At 43.9% G+C, this 24592-nt stretch overlaps 1 protein-coding gene and 1 pseudogene across 1 annotated transcript in view; one reads left to right on the top strand and one right to left on the bottom strand.

Annotated features, from left to right (window-relative positions):
* The window catches only part of GLIS1 (GLIS family zinc finger 1), a 221096-nt gene that overhangs the window by 45986 nt on the left and 150518 nt on the right, over positions 1 to 24592 (bottom strand). The gene's annotated exons all lie outside the window — the stretch shown is intronic.
* Positions 20566 to 20681, top strand: LOC111745954 (annotated as a pseudogene).

The following is a 24592-nucleotide window of genomic DNA, read 5'->3' as shown; positions in this document are numbered from 1 at the left end:
CTCTATTTTAAATACAAAGAAACTGAGCTTAGAGGTAATAAGCATATTGTTCAAGTCTTCAACTGATGGTGGTCCCAACCAAATCAACACAGACGTGGTGTTTGAGCTGATTCCACGGCCCAAGCAGGGGGACCACTGACCTTCTCTGCTTTTCTTCTCTGCTTTCTTTCCCCCACCCAGCTGGTCCACACTGGCTGGTTTGGCAGCTGCAGCCAGCACCACCCTGGGAAGCCTTGGTGAACACAGATTGTGCTTTAGATCCTAGGGTACACCGGAAAGCGCAGCCAGGCCTGGAGGGACTTGCGGTGTTACCTTGCTCCCCTAGGATAAGAATTCGCTCCATACCCTCCTGCCAGAGACCATTCCCCTTGGTTTACACACCTACTGAGATGGTGTCCCGACCTGAGTCAGCCTTTACCTATCCATCCACCACCTCTCCATCCAACCATGACCTATTCATCCACACACTCAGCCATCCGTCATCCATCCAATGTGAAGTGCCGGGCACCATTCCAGCTGCTGGTGTCCCACTGGTTAACAAGACACTTATGGCCTCTGCTCTTATGCAGCTCACATGCTGGAGTGACACAGATATTAACCAAGTAAGCAAATAAACACGATAGCGTCAGACCATGTCAGCGCTCCAGGAGAAAGAACTTGTCTGGTGGTGTGACAAGAGTCCTGCAGTGGGGAAGGAGTGGCCAGGGAAAGCTTCTCCGAAGAGGTGGCATTTGAGCTGAGATCTCAAGGATGACAACTTCTTTTTGTCAGACGAGGAAACTGAGGCACAAAGAGGCGGAACAGTCATCTGAAGTCACGTGGTGAGTGAGACTTGAAACCAAGCCCTTTCCTTGAAGTATCCAAAGGACCCTACCGACCCCACCACAGCCCTGTGGGGTAACATTTGGATAACTGAGGTAGTGGCAGGCAGCACGGGCCAGGCTATTTACATAGCTTGTAACAGTAGAGAACCAAGGCTAAGAAAGGAGAAGTAACTTGCCCAAGGTCACACAGCAAATCTAAGGAGGAGCTTGACTCAAATCTGGCACCACAGGACTAAACTCAGGTCTGGTACCACAGGACTAAACAGAACTAAACATCTCATTAGTTCAGTCAAGTTTCCTCTTCTGATGCCGATTTGGACTCAGGTTTGAGTCTGCTGGTGACAAGGATACTGGGCAAAAGATGTGGGTAGGGATGCATCACATCAGGAAGGCAGTGACATAGACCTCACCAATCCTGACCTGTTTCATCAGGCCCCAGGGGCCAGCTCTAAGAAGCTGGGGACACTTTCCTGAGAGCCTCAGGGGGCTCAGGAAGGCTCTCCACCCCAACAACCCCTCTGATCTTGCTGAAGCCACCACTGAAGGACACTTTGTCCTTCAGAACCTATGAGGCTTGAAGAAAACATTCTCTGGGGTACAGAACTGAAAAGGCCTCACAAGAAAGGCAGGGGACCTGGGGATCTGAGAGGGACTGGTGGCTTCCAGGCCCATGAAGCTAGCTCTCTGGGAAGACTTGAGTGCTGCCCACCAGTGGCTTCTCCAGGCTCAGCAACATGCAGGGCTGGCATGTTCCAAAAAGTTCTACAGGGACTCGGATCCAAAGACTGGTCGCTCCTCCTCCCTGCAGAGGTGACTAGGTCACTCCCTTCCCTACAAAGCAGTGTGTGGTGATAAGATGGTCTCCTGAGCCACACTGATTCTGTAAATCCTCCACCTCAGACCTTGGCTGTGGCTCTGAAGGATGCTCAAGGAGATGGGACACTACAACCCTGGCTGCAGCACAGAGCAGGGACTGAAGGGGACCGGAAGAGGTTGTGCAGGTGAATGTGTGCATGCAGGTATATTGTGGGCGTGGTGTGTGCATGTGGGATTGTGGCTATGCTGTCAGTCTCCAGGAGATGCCTGAGAAATAAAAGCCCTTGACCTGCTGGGCTGCTCACACTCAACTCTGAACCAGGTCCACTGGGAAGCAGTCAAAATGAGGAGAAGAATTCATTTCCAGGCTGGGGAGGAGAAGACCAAGCTGCAGACCATGCTCATCCACCACCCACAGCCCATGTGACCACCCTCAGAGGCAGCAGCCTAGAGCTCAGCATAGGCCAGTGCCACAGCCCGGCTCACCCCCCAAATTCCAGGGCGATCCCGCAGACTAGGACTGGGACTGGAAACAAAGTGCATTCTGCCACGTTCATGTCTTGTTTGCTGGACACCCTGGACACTGTACATTCTATCATCAAGTCCCCAGGACAGCCGCAGCTTTGGGCATTATCACCAGGACCCCTATTTTACAGACGAAGAAACTGAAACACAGAGCATTATGTAACTGCCATGTTCATTCAGATACAAAGTAGTAGCAATTGCGATTAGACTCAAGCAGTCTGGCTTATTAACAGACAAGTTTAGGAGACAAGGTCATCAGTGCTTGGTGACTGGCTAGATGTAAGGAAAAGAGGAATCTGCAAAGCCTCTTAGGGTTCTGGAGGAATGGGGTGGGGGTGGCAGCCAGTGCCCAGATGCAGAACAACCACACCATGTGGCTGAGGCCAGCTGGGAAAGAACAGCTCTCTGACCCCTCCAGGTGTGCCTGGGAACAGACACACAGCAGATCACATGGGCACGGGGCACCATCAAGCAGCTACCATGAAATATCTTGTCACTCCAATTCCATTTCTGAATAACTCTCCTAATTCACTTCCTGTAAAATCAGACAGACTAGGTAAATATATATCTTTTTTTAAATGAAGCACGTTATAGTACCTAAATGGTTTTTATCAAGTTCTTTCCAGTCTCTTGCAAAATTTCGGATTTCTAAATAATCTCTTATCCATTCCATATGCTCCTCTGAAGTCTTTGTTAACAGAACAGCAGAAAACACATAAATAATCTTCCCTTTTGCATGAATTTATGGTTCACTCCAGTTACTGTCAATCAAATGTCCTTAGGAGAGCCCCAAATCAAAGCAGGATGGAGCCACAAATGAGACGGGGACTAGGGCTCTGGATGATGAGGGATGGGGCCAGTGGGGGCTGGCAGTGCCAGGCCCTGCATGGGCACTGCTTGTCAAGCTGGAAGGGCTCACTGTCAAACGCACATGATGTGTAAACAGTGTGATTGGGTTCAGGAAGTACAGCAGCATGGGGGACACATTCAAAGGGACCAATGCAGGGAGAGTAGCTTAATGACCCCTTGAGGCAGGCCTAAGGTCATGCAGTGCGCCATCCCCTCGGGTTCGGCCTCACTCTATCACTTACTATCAAAGCAATCTTTCGAAAAAAGCCTGACGATAGCACAGATCTCCAATGTCCCAATTCCTCTGCGTGCAATCTGGGCTCTGCATGCCCCAGCCCCAGCCGGCCTTTTGAGTCTTCTATCTGCTACTCTCCACCCCAAGCCCTCTACTCTGGCTCCAGTGGTCTCCTAGTGATTCTCAGAACATGACACTCCGTCCCTCACAGTGTCCCCACTCTCTTCCTCTCTTCTTAACAAACTCCCCTTAGGCCAACCTATATGTCCGCTTCCCCTGCTTTAGGGTCTGGCTTCCCCACCAGACTCAGGGCAAGGCTAGGAAGGGCATCCCATTTGTGCTGAGGTGCCGGGAACCAGCCCAGGGCTTGTTCCGGAGGAGCCTCATATAATAAGGCCGGGTGAGCGGGCAAACAGATACCCATCTTCTCCCTGAGTGAATCATTTTTTACCATGCTCCATTTAGGATCCTGTAAGTGCAGGACATCCTTAGTGGGCACTTCTTTACTCTTCTATCTTGGGTCACCTAGAACCTGTCACAGTGTCCTATGGCTTGAAGGTAAAGAGAACAGTCCTGGACTCGACTGTGTCATCCAGAAACCAAAAAGCAGGAGACACACAAAGCCCAGGCTGAAGAAGCAGAGGTGAAGCAGGTTTACTATAGCAGAGAGAAGAATCAGACCCAGAGCTAGAAGGGCCTGGAACATGTGATAGGTCCTAAGGCCCTGGGGCTTCTTAGAAACAGTCACTCATAATGTAATGGGCTTTGGTGGCCTCTGCCATTTTGTATAAGAAGCCTTTTCAGGCTTCTCTAAAATACCCTGGCTTCTCTGAGGGCAGAGACTGAATCTTTCCTGGTTGTGCCTACTCACTCAGAGTCCAACCTGGCACAGAGTGGACAGTCACTGGGGCCTGCTGACTGAAGAAAGGACCTCAAGGTTCCAGAGCTCACAAGGGCACGACCTTACCTTGTCATGTGTTCAATGCCAGAACTGGCCCAGGACTTCAAACTCCATGAGTTAGAACGGCTCTGGGTCTCCACCTTCACCTTGGTCCTCTCCCTTGACTGCTTATCAATCCTTAAGTCCTAGTGACTGTCCTTCTTAACATCCCTCCTAATGCCACTTCAGGTTGGGATGATGACTAGCGGGCTCCCAGTGGTATCCACCCATCTGCCTGCCTCTCCCACCCATTTTCTTACTGCATGGCTCCCTCGTCAAGCCTGACCACCTTAATGTGGCCTGGTCCCAAGCCCCTATGAGTCTCTTCTTTTGCTAATCTTCTCATGATATGTCCAGCTCCAGCCCATTTCAGCCCCCCGCAGCTGGCCACCCTGACAGGCACGTAAGAGTGCTCTGTCTCTTCACACACACATAAATACACACACGAACTCACACACACAACCACTGTGCCCACCATTCCCTCTCCTGGAATGGCTTTCTTCCCTCTTTGGCTAAAACTCCTTTATCCATCAAGGTCCAACTCAAGTGATCCCTCCTCTGGGGAGCCCTCCCTGACTTCTCAGGCTGGGTTAGGGGCCCCTCTATATTCTCAAAGCTGTATTCCCAGACCTAGATACAAAGCTATATAAAAAATTTTTAACTGGACTATGCAGTGGACAGGGACCACCTCCTTGATAGACATACGAAAAATATAACAGAAAGTCAGAGAAACTCATAGCTCACCAGCAAAGGCAGACAGAGGAAAGCTAGCTCTGCTGAGTACCTAGGGCAGTGGCTGTATCCCAGCACTTGGGTAGTAGGAGGACCCAGAGATCACCAGGCTCACTCCTGTCTAATGATTAAATCCCTTCTTAGCACACAGCCTGCCTTCCACCTCAGTGATAGGAGCTCACTCCCTTCCTGTGGGACAGAGTTTCCACTGACAGATGGTTCTGATTGGCAGAAACCTGTCCACATGCTGACCTGATGTCAGCTTCCCTCAAATGCCCACCAGTTCACACCCTACCTCACACTGAAGGAAGAAGCTGCAGTGAGGAGGGCTGGGTGGGCCATAGGGAAGACTAGAGACAGGGTCTGGGTTTGTCTGGTTGGCCTGAGGGCACATCAACATAACTGGCTTTACCACCGACTGCAGCAAATTGTTGCTGAAGGCCTGCTATGAGTCTAGCACTGTGCTAGGCACCGCAGTGGTCATGCACACAGAAAGTGCTTTAAGAAGCCCTCAACTACAGCCTGTTCAGTAGACTGCTCAGAAGTAGCCCATGGTATGAGTGGTGATGAGTCTGTGGTCTGACTTCAGGGTAGAGCACCCACACAGCCCACTCAGCACCCACACCAGGCCCTGCTGCCCCAAGGACTGTAGGCAATATATTACACTCCATTGCCTGCCCCTGGAAGGCAGCAGGCAGAGTACCAGAGAAGAGGCCAGCCCCATACTGGATCTTTGTACCTTTTAGGATCTCTAACATCCACACCATTACTGAGTAGCTACTATGTGCCAGGAACTGTGATGGGTATCTACAGCCATTACTAGTTTGTTTGATTCCCACAAAGCAGAGTGTCTGCTACTCTTCCCAAGTCACATTCTGTCACATTAGTTATATTATAGACGAAGAAATTTAGGCTCAGAGGATAAACCACTTGCCCAAGGTCATACAGCAAGTAATAGAGAACCAGGATTGAAACCAGGACCCCCTTTCCAATAATCTCCTAGGGTCACTTTAATAAACAGCTACGCCATGGGGGCCCCAGACCTTTCAGGTAAGTTGAGCAGCAGAGCAGTTAAGAATATGCTGCATTTATAAACGGTGCACGACTTTACAAGCCTCCAGCTATAATTTCATCATAGCCCAGACCCTTGGAAAGTCTGCATAATCCTGGAAGGCGCTGGGTTTTAGCTAAAAGACGACTGTGAATGCTAATTGGATCCTCGGCCTACACTGTAAATCAGACCAGAGTGTGGGCACCTAAATGCAATCTTTTTTTCAAACAGGCACTGTATGTCTTTACATTACTGTTGGCCAACCAGGCCCTTAAATAGTTTCTGTGTGACCAAGTTCATAAATCTGCCCTCGCTCCATGGCTGGCAAATGCTGCCAGAGAGGAGACTATGCTCCCAAGGTAAACAGTTGGCTGGCAGCTGCCTCTCGGCCAGCCAAGAACTAGAGCAATGGGCCTGGGCTGGGGCCTGGCCCGCACTGGGGAAGCCTCAGAACGTGCTGGGCTTGGCAGAGGCTGAAGGGGGCCAGTGGGCCCAGCAGTCCGCAGTGTGAGGCCAAAGGAGCTCAGGCCCATGGGAGCCAGAGAGCTCTGGTCGTGTGGAACACGCTGGCAAATGGAGCAGGTCCAGAGGCCCGCCAGGGAAACTGCAGGGAACCTATCCTCACCATGAACCTATCTATAGCATGCATATCACACCACGTTCCTGGGGGGCTGGCTTCACGCTCCCCATTTTGGAGACATGGTAACTGAGTTTCACAGAGGTTATGTCATTTGTCCACAGAGCCAGCAAGTAGAGAAGCCACAGTTTGGATCCAGGGCTGCCTAGTTCCAAAGCCTCTCTCCATGTCACTCATGAAGAGAGGACCTAGACAAATATGATACAGAGATCATATTTGCCAAACCAAAAATCTGTCCACCAAGAATGACAAGTACTAGCATGGTTATGAAGGCAATGCGACAGAGCATCTGAATGTGGGATAATGCCAGAAGACAATACTGAGGGAAGGAGTGAGCTTCCCAGATGAACAAGCAGAGGTTTACGAAGATGCTGTAGCTACAGTTTCTGCACAATGCAGTAGACAAGACCATTGTTTAGTCCTGTATTTGTCATCTGCTGAGCACCTGTGGTATGCCAGGCCCTGACCAGGTGACAAAGAGCCAAGAAGAATCAGTGCCTCCCTTTAAGGAGCTTGGCCACTCAAGGAGCTAAGTGATGAACAGAAAACAGGGCTCAAAGAATTCTACTGCACACAGAGATAAGACACAGAAGGAACCTGGGGACATAAGAGAAGTGCAACCTATCAGGGAAACAGTTAAGACCATACCTCCATGGTGACTCACAATGTATGAAAACACAGTTCAGCACCCACAGCTCATCCCTCTGCTCCTAAGAGATGAGCGGGCTGGAATTCCTGCAGCCAGCACCCCAAACCACAGGCTGAACGCGCTCAAGATCACCCAGCAAGAACCTGTCAGAGCCACAACCTTACCCTTTTCTCCTGAGTCTCAGTCTAGCACTCCCTATCATACCTCACTGCCCCTCAACCAAGGGTCAGGTCCACACCCTACTCCCTTAGAGCCTGATATACCCACAGGTATTCCCATTTCCTCCTCCTCCAACAACAAGATAATAATAATGATCATAATAACCATGATGCAGATTCTTAACCACTTGAAACTTCAGTTCTTTTTTTGTAAATTGGAAGTGATGACAGAACCAGATCTGTTGGAGGATTAAATGAAATATTGCATGTAAAGCATTCAGCACCGTAAAATATCAACAACATATGGCAATTATTCTTAAAATAACACTTTTATGGAGCTTTGCTCTATATTATGTCCTAGGATTCTTACGACTTGTGGGGCGGTTGTTGTTATTACTGTTATTATTATTGGCGACCATTTTACAGATGAGGAAACTGAAATTTTGCTTTTGTGCCCTTCTGCGGCAAAATGATCAGACTATGCTTAAAACATAGTTTTTTGCTGAGTTGCTTGTATCCTTGAAGGTAAGTTAAAATCTCAGAGACTAAGGGAGAAACAAAAGGAGGAAGCCATAAGTGAAAACTAGACTGGTGAGGGCATGGAGGGGTTGCCCTGAAGCAGGTATTTTGAACAGGGCTACAGCAAGGCATGGGGATTGGACTTTCAACTTTCAGACTGAGCTGGGGACCTGGCCGGGGTTTCGAGTGACCTAGTTCTGAGTGTCCCCTGGTTTCTGGCAAAAGCAAATGCTAATCCTCCAGAGAGGAAAGCATGTTCAACTTGAGCTTCCAGTATGCCCAGAGACAAATATCGACCACATGACCTCACACTGAAAATTACTCAGCACGCAAGGAAACAAGCAGAGGAAGAACCTGAAGAAACAAACAAACAAAAACCAGAAAAATTAGATGCTCCCCTTTCAAGGATTTCAAATTGTAAAATTATCAGACTTAGAATATAAACTAATATGGGTGAAATGTTTAAAGAAATAAAGGATGGAATCACGAAGTATGAACAAGTAATAAAAGGCTGTCAAAAACAACCAGTGAAATCTGAAAAAGAGCAAAAAGAATTTCTAGAAATTAAAAATATAATTGCTGAAATAAATTTTTAAAAACCAAAATGGGTGCAATGGCAGATTAGACATAACTGGATTGGAAGAGATGAAGAAATTTCACAGAATTCAGATCAGAGACAAGCAGCTAGAATATAAGAGATATGGAGGCCAGAATAAGAAGGCATAATATACCTTTAACCATAGCCTCAAAAGCAATGAAGAAAGAATGGAAAAGAAGCAATATTTGAAGAGATAATAGCTGAGAATTTTCCAAAGCTGCAAGGAGAAAAAAATATATAAAAGAAATCCGCATCTACTCCCAGGGCAGTGAAAATTCAGAACACCAAAGTAAAAGATCTTAAAAGCAGTAGAGAGAAAACATAGATAACTTACAAAAGAATGACTTTTATATCAGCAAGTTTCTCTACAACAAAATGGAAATAGAAGCCAGAAGTAATGGAACGATATTTTCAAAGTGCTGACAGGAGATAACTGTCAACCTAGAGGTGGTATTCCAAAACCTATCTTTCAAAATGAGGATGAAAAAAAAGACATTTTTAGAAAAATAAATCAGAGAGAGAGAGAGAGAGAGAGAGAGAGAGACTGACTTGGTCAAGGAACTTCTAAATGAAAATTATCCCAGAAGGAAGGTCTAAAAGGGGCAAAAATTAATGAAGGGCAAATAAATTTATAAATATATAAATATGTAGGTAGAGCTAAACAAATAGTCTTATAAAATAATAATGCTCTCTAATTTATGGAGTTGAAATAAGGACAGAACTAAAATACTGCACAACAGTAGGATATAAGTTTGGATGGAATAATTAGAGACAGTGTTCTAAGGGTCTTGAATTGCTGAGAAAGAGGTTCAGTTATTAACTTTAGGCTTCTTTAGGTTAAGAATGCATGATAAAAATTAAAAGATAATAACTAAAAGAAAAAATATTAGAGTGTATGACTTCCAAACCAGCAGAGGAGGGGAAAGTAATAAGGAAAACAAAAACAAAACCTTCTTTTAATCAAAAAAGCAAAATAAAACACAACAAATAACAACAAAAAAACTAAACCAAAGTAAACAAACAAACAAAAGTACAGGAAAAGCAAAAGTAGAAAGCGAAATGTAAGCTATTGGAAACATGTCTAAATACAGTATAATCAGAATAATTAAAAATGGACTAAACTCTAATTAAAAGAGAGCTCATCATAATGAACTAAAGAAACAAAACAAATAACACCTCCCACTAATTGCTAATTACAATAAACACACCTAAAGCATAAGGACATGAAAAAATTGAAAGTTAAAGACCAGAATGAGGTATACCATGCAAATGCTATCTCAAACAAAGGTGGCACAGCCATATTAATACTAGGTAAAGTAGAATTTAAACCAAAAAAATAATTAGGAATAAAGTTACCAAATGATAAAAGTTTTAAACTTCTTGGAACCGAACGATGTTGCAAATATTGATAGAAATGCAAAGCCTACCATGTTGGTGGGAGATTTCGACACCCTTGTCTCAATTATTAGTAGATTCAACAAAGAAAAAAATCATTAAAGCTACAAAAATTTTGAATAATACAAGTCTTTTGATCTATTGAGCAAAAAGAGTGTACACATTCTTCTCAAGCACATATGGAACATTTACAAAAAAACTGCTTTATACAGTTATAATGGCTGATATATAAATAAATGTTCTTCAATTACAGTAAAATTAAATTATAAGTCAATAACAAAAAGGGAAAATATTTCCCTATGTTTGGAAAATTAAAGAATCATTGGGTCAATCAAAGCATCATAATGGATATTTAAAATACTTACTTAGAATTGAACAATATGCTAACACTACATATAAAAAATTCTGAGATTCAGTAAAAGTAGCATTAAAAGAGAAATTTATTTTGCAAATGATTATACCAGAAAAAGAAAAAGTCTAAAAATTAACGTGCTAATTGACCCATTTTAGAAATTAGAAAAGAGACAGAAAAATAAACTAAAAATACAAAAGGGAGAGGATACTAAATATAAAAGGAGAAATTAATGAAGTAGAAAACAAAGATACAATAGAGAGAACCAACAAAGCCAGGAATTAGTTCTTGAAAAGACTAATAAAAGACAGAAAAAACTTCCAGTGAATTAAATTAAGAAAAAAAGAGAGAAGGCACAAAAAAAAGAGTAATATTGGGACTAAAAAGGCAGACATAACTACAGATCTAGCAAAAATTTTAAAAATAAAAGAGAACACTATGACCATTTCATGCCATTAAATTTGAAAACATACATAAAATGGACAAATTCCTAGGGGAGGGGAAACTGACTTCGAAAGATGTAGAAAGCCTTAATAGTTCTATAACGTAATTGGAGCAGTAGCTTAAAATCTTTCCACAAAGATAACAGTAGACCCAGAATGCTTTATAGGCAAGTTTTACCAAATATTTAAAGAAACATGACATTCTAATCTTATACAAACTCTTCAAGGAATAGAAAAAGAGAAATATGCCTCCATTCAATGACATCCAGAATCAAATGAGCAAAGTATGTGAAAGGAGAACTATAGACAAATATCACTCATGAATATAGGTATAAAAACACTGAATTTAGTGATGTAAAGAAAAGATAACACACTATAATCAAGTTGGGTAGAACCTAAGAATGTAAGAAGGATTTAACATCATAAATATCTATAAATTTAACTTACCATATTTACAAATAGAAGTAGCTAAACTATATATGATAATCTCAATAGATTCAGAAAGACCATTTGATAAAATTTGATGCTCGTATACTCTAAAATTCTTAGCAAATTAGAAATATAAAGGAATGTCGTGAACAAGACGAGAATGTCCCCATTCACCACTCCTTTTCAACATCGAACTAGAAAGTCCTAGCTAATGCAGTAAGACAAGAAAAGGAAATAAAAGGAATACAGATTTAAAAGAAAGAAATAAAACTGCCTTTTTTCACAGGTGACATGATTGTCTATGTAGAAAATCCAAAAGAATAAACAAAAAAATTACTAGGACTACTAAGCAATTATAGCCAGGTTGCTGGATACAGGGTTAATATACAAGTCAATTTCTTTCCTATATGCCAGCAATGAAAAAATGGAATTTAAATTAAAAACGCAATACTGTTTACATTAACACTCCCCCAAAATGAAATAGGTATAACAAAATATGTACAAGATGTACATGAGGAAAGCTACAAAGTTATGATGAAAAAAATCAAAGGAGAACTAAATAAATGGAGATATTCCATGTTTATGGATAGGAAGACTCAATATTGCCAAGAAGCCAGTTCTTTCCAACTTAATCAATACATTCAACACAACCCCAATCCAAATCCCAGCAAGTTATTTTGTGGATATTGATAAACTTATTTGAAAGTTTATATGAAGAGGCAAAATACTCAGAATAGCCAACACAATATTGAAGAAGAACAAAGTTAGAAGACTGACAATACCTGACTTCAAGACTTACTAAAAAGGTACGGTAATGAACAGTGTGGTACTGGCAAACAATAGACAAATAGATCAATGGAACAAAATAGAGAGCCCAGAAATAGATCACCCAAAATATAACCAACTGATTTTTGATAAAGGAAAAAAAGGTAACGTGATGGCAAAAAGATAATCTTTTCAAAAAATGGTGCTAGAACAACCGGACATCCACGTGCAAAATCATCATCATCATCATCATCATCATCATCATCATCATCATCATCTAGACACAGAACTTACATCCTTCACAAAAATTAACTCTAAATGGATCATACACCTAAATATAAAATACAACTATAGGATTCCTAGAATATGACAGGATAAAATTTTGGTTACTTTGAGTTTGGTAATGATTTTTTAGATACAACACCAAAACCATGATTTATGAAAAAAATAATTGATAAATTGGACTTCATTAAAATTAAAAATTTCTGCTCTGCAAAAGACAGTCAAAAGAATGAGAAAACAAGCCACAGACTGGGAGAAAATATTTGCCAAAATATTTGCAAAATATTTGATAAAGAAATAGTATCCAAAATATACAAAGAACTCTGAAAACTCAACAATAAGAAAACAAACAACTTGATTTAAAAAATGGGCAAAAGATCTGAACAGACACCTCACCAAAGAAGATATACAGATGGCAAATAAGCATATGTAAAGATGCTCCACATTATATGTCATTAGGAAATTGCAAGTTAAAACAATGAGATACCACTACATATCTATTAGAATGGCTAAAATCCTGAACACTGACAACACCAAACGCTGGTGAGGATGTGAAGCAACAGGAAATTTCATTTATTGCTGATGGGAATGCAAAATGGTACATGCGGTCACTTTGGAAGACAGTTTGTTAGTTTCTTACAAAACTAAACATCCTCTTACCATTCAGTCCAGAACTTGTGCTCCTTGGAACTTACCCAAGTGAGCTGGAAACTTATGTCCACACAAAAACCTGTACATGGATGTCTGTGGAAAATTTACTCATAATTGCCAAAACTTGGAAGCAACCAAGATGTCCTTCAACAGACAAGGGGCAAATAAAATTTACCCTGGTACTTGAAGACAATGAAATATTATTCAATTCTCAAAAGAAATGAGCTATCAAGCCATGAAAAGACATGGAGAAACTTTAAATGCATATTACTAAAAGAAGCCAATATTAAAAGGCTACTTACTTATTGTATGGTTCCAACTGTAAGACATTCTGGAAAAGGAAAAACTATGGAGATCACTGTTTGCCTGGGACTGGGGGGAGAGGGGATGAATAGGCAGAGAACGGAGAATTTTTAGGGCAGTGAAAATATTCTGCATGATACTCTCACAGCAGATACATGTCATCATACATTTCTCAACCTCATAGATGAACAACACCAAGAGTAAACTCTAGTATAAACTATGTGCTTTGAGTAATAATGATGTGTCAATACAAGTTCTCTGGTTGTCACAAATGCACCACTCTTGCCCAGGATGTCGATAGTAGAGGAGGCTGTGTATTTGGGAGCAGAGGATCTATGAGAACTCTGTATGTTTTTTTGTGAACCCAGTGTAAATGTCTTAGAGCCTAAAACTGCTCTAAAAAATAAAACCTATTTTTTTTTAAAAAAAGGAATGCCTTTCAATTGATAGAAGGTAGCTACAGAAATCCTACAGAAAGCATTATACTTAATGGTAAGATGTTAGAAGCATTTAAAATCAGCAGCAAGGCAAGGATGTCCACTATCATTGTCTCTTTAAAAGAAATAAAAGAAAAAGTATAAAGACTGTAAAGAAATAAAACAATCATTATTTACATATATGAGTCTATAAAGAAATCTCAAGACTCTACATAAAAAATAACAGAAATAATAAGAATTTGTCGGGATGACTAACTATAAGATAAACATACAAAAATCAATTGTATTTCTATTGACCACTAATAAACAAAAAAATGTAATTTAAAAAGAGATATACTTTATGTTAGCAACAAAAACCAAAAGAAATCGATGAATAAATATTTAAAAGAAATTATGCAATACATGTATGGAGCAACATATGATATCTCACAGAAAATCACTAACAAAGACCATGTTTATAGACAGGAAGAATTAATATCATGAAGAGGTCTATTTCCCCTAGTCGATCTATAGAGTAAATGGAATTCCAATCAAAATCTCAACAGTTTTTCATTAACAATATAAAGTTGAATCTAAGATATATATGGAAGAGCAAAGTCCCAAGAGTAGCCAAGGAACACCTAAAAAAGACTGGGGTAGGAGTAGGGCAATAGTCTTTCCTATTAGATATTAGCGAAGACTTACAAAACTATTGTAATCAAAATAGTATGATACTGGCACAAGGATAGGAAAGTTGACTAATGGAACAGAAGCACATAGAAACAGACTCAAATACATAAAAACTGATATATGACAGGGTAGTACTGCAGATCACTGGAGAAAGGATGGGCAATTCAATGAATAGTTATCCAGTTGGAAAAAAATTAAATTGGGTCCCTATCTCACGCAATACTACATTCCAACTAATTCCAATGGATTAAAGCTTTAAATAAAAGTAAAACTTTAAAAACCTTAAAATAAATCCTCTCATTATGATATAAGAGGACTTATTTGTTATATTGCTATAGAGGAGGATTTCTTATAACAGACACAAAAGGTATGAACAATTAAAGACTGATAAATTCAACTCATTAAAAGTAAGACCTTCGATTCCAGAAAAGCACCATCAAGAAAGAAAAAATATATCACAAACTGGCAAAAAATATCAAAAATTACTATAAATCAATAAGAAAAAGACAAACAACAAACAGAAAAATGGGCAAAGGACATTAAAGGCATTTCATAGAAGAGGAGACATGAATGGCCTACAAAGTATGAAAAGGTGCTCAATCTCATTAGTAATCAGCTAAATGAAAATGGAGACCACCACCAGATACCATTTCACACCCACCAGACTAACAAAGTTATGCACGTTTTTGAGTATGTGGAACAACTTCTATATACTGTAGGCGGAACCGTAAATTGGTATAACTACTTTTGAAAACAATCTGGCACTATCTTATATTTCCTGAGCCAGCAATTCCATTTCTAGGCACACATTCTAGTGAAAAATCTTCCACTGGTCCAAAAAGATACTCGAAGAATGTTCATAGCATTGTGAACTAGCAGAAAACTAAAACAACCCAAATGCCCAACAAAAGGATTATTAAAATTTAGATTTTTCACATAATGTAATATTATACAGGAATGAAAATGAATCAATAGCTACACACAATAATACAGATAAAATCTTAAAAATGTAATATTAAGTAAAAAATTTACAAAGACCACATACAGTATGATACCATTTTTGCGAAATTTTAAACTAAGCAAAACCAAAACAGTACATTGTTTATGAATATATATGTGTGATGAAACCATGTTAAGAAAAGCAGAGAATGCTAAACAGAAAATGAGCAGTGGTTCCAGAAATTCATGGATGTTCATTTTGCTACGCTTTATTACTCCTACATATTTGCATGTATTCTTTGAATGTACCAAATATGATATAATTTTTAAAAATGTAAACATGAGTAAGGACTGTGGGGCTAAACAGTGCTAGTTCAAATCCTGGTGTCTCTACTTCCTAACGTGTGACCTTGGCAAGTCTCTTCCTTCTTAAGCTTTCATTTCTTTGTCTATAAAGTGGGGAGTGGCACTTCTCTCCTGGGGTATTGGGAGCCAATCCTAACAGCACAGTGTCTGGCATGTATTAAGCACTAAGTAAGTGTTTGCTATTGTTATTATTATTAATAATGATAAAGATAGTGGCAGGGCAGGGACCCAGGCCACCCCACCTCCCAATCTACTGCTCCTTCTATGATGCTCTTTGTGCCTGGTACTCCAGGCCCCTATGGGATGAAGCAGGGTGACTCTTTCCAGCCTTGTCAGAGGAGCTACTGCATCAGGCAGCACCTTGGCCAACAGCCCCCATGCAGTCAGGAAACATTTACATTCCTGGTGGATTAAAATCCTCAGCCTGCACTGTGGCAGCCTCTAGGCCTTGGTGATTAATAACCTGGTCTAGTGCTAAGAGCTCCCAGAAGATGGCTTGCAGGTTAACAAGTGGGCTGGCATGGGCACCTCTTAGATGCACATGAGCTCTGGGAACAGAAATGAGCCTCCTCCAGGCCCAGACTGGTACCATCACCTGGAGCTGGGGCAAGGGAGGGGGCGGACAGCTAAGTCCTTCTGACTCAGGGTTGGGTTTCCTCTTCTAGCCTTGCCTCTGCTTACTGCAGAGACCCCAGGCAAGCCACTTCAGCCTCTCATTTATAAAATAGCATCTGGATCAAATGCATTAATGTGCGTAGACCAATGCCTATCACAGCATCAGCTCCATCACTTTTAGCTATTACTATTCCTTTGGAAACCCAGTTTCAAGGGTTATCATCATGAGTCCATGGGTCCTTGAATTCAACCTGAATTATGTCTTTGTACCAGGACCCAGAGCAAAGCCTGGTACGAAATAAAAAGCTTCAGGGAATGTTTGTCAAATAAATTGCCAAGTGGCAGGCCAGCCTCTGCTCCTACACTTTGAGATGAGGACCTCACCCCTTCTCAGCGCTGGGAAAGGTCTCCCTGTTATGAAGTCCTTTCTGGTACTGAGCTGAACCTGCTTCCTAACAGCTTACTCCCTCTGAGTTTTGAGAACAGGGCAAGGATGGTGGGGAGGAGAAGCTCTCCCACCCCCATGTGTACCCACTCTCTAGGGTCTGAATCCAGCCTGCCCTACTCAGTGGCCATCCTAGCCAGGAGGAGTGATGCCTTCCTCGGGCTTGTAGAACCCACATTCACAGACACATGTTGTATGGACACACACAGAGACGTGCAGACACAGTCACACGATCACAAACTAACACATTCACATGAACACACAAGACACCTTGGCCCCTGGAGAAACATTAAATCACACGAAAGTGCCCACAGATACTAAGAAGCAGACATATGCATGCGTACACGTTTGCATGTATACACCCACACAGTACAAGCATGTATAGTTAGAAACATGGTGAAAAGTACCCAGAGAGGCAAATACATACAAACACAGGCCCTCAGAGGTACTTGGGAATTCCACAAGCCAGGGAACCAGCATCAGAGTACTTTAGGGGAGGGAGGCTCATGCTTTCCTAGAAATGGACTTGATTTACCCTGAATATGTCCCTTGAGGGCAGCTGGGGATAATGCCAGAGACCACAGGTCTCCCCTTGGTCGCTGAGCAAGGCTGACATCTGAGGGGCTTTTTTAGAAATGGCATAAACAGACATTCAAGGCGTAATCTCTGCTCCATTCCATGCCATAAAATTATCGCACAAATTGCAAGACAATGACAATTAGAGCAGCAATTGTCACAGGCCAGTTAGTTTGTGCAAACATAGAACTCGATACTTACTCCCTACACCACCCCTTGGCCTGCTCCAGGCACTCCAGACAGCAGGACGCTCTGATCTGGGAGAGGCCTCACCCACCCCAGACCATCTGCACTTCTGACCTCCACTTCTGTGGTCCTGGCTCTGAGTTCCCTCGAGGTCACTCTCCTTGAGGCTCTGGTTGAGCCTCAGTTTCCCCAGATGTTACTGAACCTTTGGTCAGCTTCTGCTGCAACTTCCCTACCCATCTTGCCTTTCTTCCAGGTCCCATTTGCCTCTGTGCCTAGCACTTCACACTTTGCTGGGCATATCGCAAGGACTCAATGAAGAACTGTTGAATGAATGAATGAATGAATGAATGAATGAACCCCCTCCCTACTCTGGAAGGCACTTGTGGTAGACCCTCCCTCCTGGTCTCCCCTGGGAGACCACTTATACACAAACCCTCTTCTCAGGGTCTGCTTCTGGGATATCCACCTACCTATACACCATTTTATATGTAAGGAAACGGAAGTTTCAGAAAGGTAAACTTTCCTAATATCGCAAAGCACAGCCTGCCCTTAGGGGTTAATTTTCGGGAGGCAGCTCCCCAATCCCTCATCTGGAGACACTAGTGAGGTCCTGATGTCTGCTGGTCCCTAATATGGGTAAAAGAAGCAGCCCCACTTTACCCTCATGTCTACGCCACATTCAGAGTTCCAGCTGTAGCATTAACAAGGGGCACTGTGATCCTTGTCTAGCCGTGGAGTCTAGATGTGAATATACTTAAGAGGAGGAGACTGAGTTCTGCCAGGGCTTGACCACAGGCCTGCTGAAAGGGAGATGCCCACCCTGCCCAAAGCTCGGGCCCCCTACCCTCTCCACAAATGGTGCAATCACTCCAGGGGCAGAGTGGGCGGCCCAGTCTGGACCTGACATCTTATCCAGGGGCCTTCACTGGACACCCTGGCCCAACACAGAGGACTTTTGGGCCAAGTTGGAAAACTGCTTGCAAGTGCAGTGCTCTCCAGTATCCTATGCAAATCTGGAGAAAAGGGGTCATTAAATCCTGGGAAACTGCAACCAAAGACACTAACTATGTACTTGGAAAAGCCTCTAGGATCAAATCATTACCTGTTAATTAACAAGAGGGCAACAGAGATTTTAGTTAACCCCCTGGCATGACTGCGTGCATGGTGGCCCTCATGAGGCACAGGAAACACACACACATCTATGTTTACACACACTCACGCCCCTCCTGCTTCAGCCTATCCTTGAGTCTCTGCAGCCCTGTGGTCAAAGCCTGAGCTTCTCCATCTGACACATAAGGTCCTCCATTACCAGCCCTGCTCACCTCTCTATCACTCTCTCCATCACTCGATGTCTGAGCCACTCACTCACAGCTCTCACCTCCAGGCCTTTTCTTATGCTATTCCCTTTCTTTGAGACACCCTTCCCATCCTTTTGCACCTGGATAACCCTTACCTAGCTTCCCTCTGGAAGCCTCCCCACCCTGGATTAAATCCTCTCCTCTGGATCCCCATTTATTTTCCTCCAAGGGATTCATCACAGGGTTTTGTAACTCAGATTCTGAGTCTGTCTCTGCTCTAGACTCTGAGCATCTCCAGGGCAGGACTCCTTGCTGTGAGGCCAACACTCAGCAAAAGGCAGGCGCTGAGTAGGCACGTGGCTGTGAATAAATGAACACACACAAGCACAGTTGTACATGCACAGAAGCTGCTCTGAGCTGGCCCTTGCACCAGCTCAGGGCACTGGGGATGGTGTAGCAGCTGCTACACAAAAGGACCTCATCAGGGCACAGCCCGCCAGCCTGCTCTCTCTTTTTGGAGACATGGGCAAGCATAGTCAGTAGGAAATGGATGAGAGTCCAAGAAGAAAGTAAACAACCTGAACCACCCCTACTACGCGATCCAGTGGGTCTACTGGGAAAGGACAACCAAAATCATCAACCACACTGCCCTTGCTATACTTGTTAGGAATGTTCTCTCCTCCAGATACCAGATTCAGCCCTTTGTCTGTGTTTTCTCAGTGAATCTTTTGATGTTGACATTACCATTCATTTTATAGATGAGGAGACTAAAGCTCAGAGAAATTAAATGCTGGGATTTCAAACTCCGGCCTCCCACTATTTCAGGATACTCTCATAAGGATTTGATATCCAGACAAAACTGACCCCAATGCACAAGCTGGCTGGCTTGCTTTCTTCCAGACAGTAAGAATTCTGCAGTTCAACAAGTTGCTCTCTTTGCCTTGGCTTCTAGGAAGCTCCAGGAAAATATAGGGTTCAATCACAGTAAGTAAATGAGCTTAGGTTGTTCATGTATTTATGTCCTTTTCTCTAATCTATGACAGTTTAACTCTATACAGATCTTTTATTGTAAATACCCATGAATTCTTAATAGATAAAAAATAAAATGGACTAGAACAGGAGGGAACAGACTAGAACATCAATGCAGAATTTTAGTTTTTTTCTACCTATCCCTCTACATAGGATAAGACTGAAGCCCAAAGAAGGGGAGGGGTGGGGCAAGGCATGGACTATACCTCAAGTGCTCCCAGCCTCTGCTTCTGGGCCGACTTATCCACTTAGGCACAGCAGGCACAATACCTAGAGTCTACCACATGGTTGATCCTTAAACTATGCAGGTTTTAACTGTGTGGGTCAATTAAAAATTCCACGTATGAGTGGACCCATGCAATTCAAACCCATGTTGTTCAAGGTCAACTGACCTGTTAAAATGTTTTAATTTAAAATTCAAAGGAAAAAAGAACTTTTAAGTCAAAGAAAATGTTTTAACACATAATATTAATATGCTGTCTTTACATCAATGCTGTCATGAAACGTAATTTTTACCATTTTTTTATAGAGGAAGGGGCCAAAGCCAAAAGTGTCAGGATCGTGAATGTCACGACAAGGCCCTACTCACTTCGCCCATGTCACCTGTGAGCACGGGAGGCGCCTACTTCCCACCTGCCCACTTCCTGGGGGCCCCGGCCTAGTCCACACTTCCCTCTCTGACAGGATCCAAAGTGAGCGTTTCCACGAACATTCCAGGGAGAAGTGAGACCTTGCCGGGCAAATCTAATTTATACACTGCAGAATGTGGTTCCATAATGTAGCAGTTAGCACGTCTGCTTTACATGCAGAAGGTCCTGGGTTCGTACCCCAGTGGAGCCATGGTCCATGGTCTATGGCCATGCCACCCTGAACAAGCCCGATGTCTGATCTCAGAAGCTAAGCAGGGTTAGGCCTGGTTAGTACTTGGATGGGAGACCACCTAGGAAGCCCAGGTGCTGTAGGCATAAATAATAATAAAAAAATAATGTATACCCTGCAGTAACCACCTCAGACAGCTTTTGAAAGGCTGAAACCACCACCCAGCTGTGGGAGGAGAAACCCTGACTGATTTTGCCAACCAGTTGTCAAGACAAACTTTCCTGGGTTCACAATGTGGAGACAATTAAAGAGCTGGCGCTTTGAAGGCAGGAGCCAAGAACTTCCTGACAGAGGTGTTGACTGCCGGCGGCAGACCCTCTGTTCCTCAAGCCCGAGGACCACACCTCGTCTTCCCCAACCTTGAGCTGGGCTCACTGTAGGGGCAGAGCAAGGACAGAGCTGGCCCAAGAAACATCCCATCAGAGGATAAAAGGCAACAGAACTGAAAAGAGAGGTGTGGCAGGGGAATGGCCTGCCCTGGGGTACACTGCTGACCCTGTGCATCACTGCTGACCCTGAGTGACTCAGGCATCACTGCTGTCCCTATATAACTAGGGCATCACTGCTGACCCTCTGTGTGACCTTCTACTGGCCACCCTGTCTCTTCAGGTCCCAGTGTCCTCACTGGGAAGATGGGGCAATGGTTCCAAAGATATGAGGTTGACGTGAGAATGATATGAAGTGAAAGCAGTGAACAGCTGCAGGTAGATGAGGCAGGATTATCATCCCCACAGAACAGATAAGGAAATTGAGACCAGAACAAAGAAACAGCTTGCCCAGCCAAGGTCCTGGTGAATAAAGAATCAGTCCAAGCCTTAGACACAGGCTTGGATCCAGGAGCCCAGAGAGCAGGGGCCTTGTCTTCCCAAGGAGCAGTTCCACTTGCAGGCTGACTTGGATTCAAGTCCTGACCCACCTCTTCCTGGCTGTGAGACCTCCCCACATTCTCTCTTCTGCCAGCGTATATGGTCATCAGCCACAGAGCCCCTCCATCATGACCTGAATCCCTCACCCTTTCTCAGGGCTGGAGCTCCAGGCAGCTGCCCCCCAAACCCTCCCTTCCTTTGCATCCCCTAACCTGTGAGGTTGCCTATCTCTCTGCATGCAGAGAAGCCAGGGAAGTGGGACACACGGACGAGGACACCTGGGGCTCATAATGCAGAGTCTTGATACAGCCACCCCCACCTGGTGCAAGTAGTGGAAGGATTGGCTCTTGAAAAGCTCAGATTACATGTGATTACTTTTAAGGTCCCTTGTCAGGGGTCCTCTGGGATGAGCTCAGTGAAAACAGGGAGCAATTAGCACATGCATGATTACAGAAGCTAACCTTGACACAGAAGGTATCCTGAAGCAGCGGGAGGCCGGGTTTTGGAATCCCAGCACTTAACTTCTCTGAGCCTCAGTCTCCTCACCCATCAAATGGGAGAGTAATGCCAATACCAAAAGATTCACTGAGAAACCGCAGACAAGAGGGCAGGCACATTCCTAACAAATGCCATTTCTTTCCCACACTTTAAAGTAGCTGCGTTAGGGTAGTTTAATCATTTCCCCTGCTGCATTCTTGGCCGTAATAGTCCTTTTGTTGTCAATTAATGCAAAATTGTACTCTTGCTCTATCTCTGGGCCCACAGTCATAAAAACAGGGTCTGTGGAGATGGAATTAATAATAAACAGCTGCACCAACAACAGTTAATTACTGAACATCTACTATGTGGAGAACTTGACTGTAAATTTCTTTCCAAGCCCCAGAAATCACATGGGAACCTGGATGAAAACTCCTCCTTTCTGGGCCTCAGTTTCCAAATTTATAAAAAGATTGAGCCAGATGGTGTCTCAGCTCTTGTCTGGGTCTGACGTTCCACAAGCTGCTGGACTCAGGGCGCAAACTCTCCTTCACACCGAAATTGCAGATTAAGGAGGGAGAGAAGTCAGGGTAAGGGATGGGGTGGGAGGAGGGAACTAACGTGCTAAGCACCTACTGTATGCCAGGCGCTGTGCTGGGCTCTCCAGCACACTACCCGTTTTAGCCACACCCAGAAATGCCTCTTGGGCAGCAACCTGTGCAATCCTCACCACAGCCCTGTGACTTTGTTGCAAAATCCCTCGTTTTACAGGACAAGATTCCTAACTCTCAGCCTGGGCCCTTCTCAGCACACGTCATCACTTCTGCCCCACTGAGCCAGACTCTCCCCTTTTCCATTCAATCACATTCATTTAGCAAATACTTGTTGATCATATTACTCTGTGCCAAGAACTGTTCTAGGCATTGGAGGTGCAGCAGGGAAATAACTCTAAAAAGACCTAAACTTCATGGAGCTTATGTTTGAGTGGAGGGAACACATCATAATAGACAAACACATCAGGTAGTATAAGGAGCAGAAAGGAGCAGAAAGTGGCCAAGTGTGCTACTTTAGACAGGTAGTCAAGGAAGGCTTCCTGGAGGAGGTGGCATGGACTTCCATGAAAGCCTCTATGGGCATGAGTGAATGGAGGTGGGGGCTGGGGCAAGAGCATTCTGAGCAGAGAGAATGGCCATACAAAGAGCCTGAGGTGTGAACAACTTAGCATGTTTGAGGAACAGCTTGGAATCGGAGGCTGGAGCAGAGCGAGAGTGTGGAAGAAACTGAGGTCAGAGGGCTCAGCGTGGGTCTCGCACCCATCCCTTTCCCGTCCTCCATCTCCTCCTCCTTTCCTGGGCCAAACTAGGAGTATGGAAAGATAACTATGGGTGTCTGTACATTTAGGTTCAAAGGATCTTAGGAATTCTGGAGTCCAAACCTTCCATTTTACAAATGAGAAAACTGAGGCCCCAAAAGGGTCTGGTGACTTTCCCAAAACAACAAAGTAGTTCGAGTGCAGAGCTGGGGAAGAAACTGAGCTCTGAACCCCTGGCTCATGCTCTCTACCAAGACTGACTGAATCAGGGTCATGAGACTTTAGGGCTTTCAAAATCCTAATCGAAATCCTCATCACACCCATGACAAAACTGAGGCCCCAAGGCCAGGTGGCTCTGTGTGCAGGAAGACAGTAAGGGGCAGGGGATGTGAAAACTCAAGTGTTGGTGCATGCCTGTGTACGCCCTTGCACAGGAATTCATCACCATGCTTTTTTCATGCACGTAAGGAGGTGTGATGTTTGAGACTCACTGCTGGTTAAAAGTCCCTGGAGCCTGCTGGGCAATGCTTCATGTAATAGACTCTGCCAGGAGGGAAGGTGATTCTGACACGCGTGGACTGCACAAGTCATCAGCCATCTCATGCTGCATGACCTCCAACAGATCATCCCGCCCGGGGCCTTGGAACCCCATCTGTCAAAGGGCACTGCAGGGGTTGGGAGCAATATCAGATGAGATTCCTTGAAAAGTTCTTCCCTGGTGTAAACCCAATATCAGCCAGTGTCCTTCGGAATATGGGAGGAAGTGATGGTACAAATGGAAGCATTGGCCTAGCACACAGTAGGTATTTGACAGATGGTGGCTCTGCTAGTGGAAAGGGCACTGGGCTGGGAGGCAAGGGACTGAGCTTAGTTCTCTAGATCACTTTCGCTCTGTGATTGTCCGTGAGCCAAATCCTCTCTATGCACATCAGTTTCCACATTGGCAATAAACAAACGTGCAAACATAGGCATTAGAACTTGTGGCCTCGATGAATCAACTCCTACTGTCCTGGATACCTGGAGAGAAGGGATAGGAGCTAGCAGTCGGGGTGAGGAGGGTGGGGAAGGTGGGGGAGCGGTGGTGGGGAGAGGAGGGAATCTTGAGGAAGTATGAAGCACAGCAGACTTATTTCTTTTCCTGGGGCCAAACTCTCTTGACTTCCAATTGGCAACTATACCTGCTCAGAAATGACCCCATAGGCCAAAAAAGCACAGACTCGTGGTTAAATGAAGGTGCAGAAGGCAACTTCGGGCAGTGGGAAGATTATGGAGCAGAAACAAGATGTAGAGTCCTAGATGTGACACCTAGTCAGGTAGCTTCCACTCTAGATTTCAGTGACCC

This window comes from Pteropus vampyrus, unplaced genomic scaffold (genome assembly GCF_000151845.1).
Source record: "Pteropus vampyrus isolate Shadow unplaced genomic scaffold, Pvam_2.0 Scaffold170, whole genome shotgun sequence".
NCBI lineage: Eukaryota > Metazoa > Chordata > Mammalia > Chiroptera > Pteropodidae > Pteropus > Pteropus vampyrus.
The sequence above is the reverse complement of the archived record's forward strand: the minus strand, read 5'-3'. Positions and strand labels throughout refer to the sequence as shown.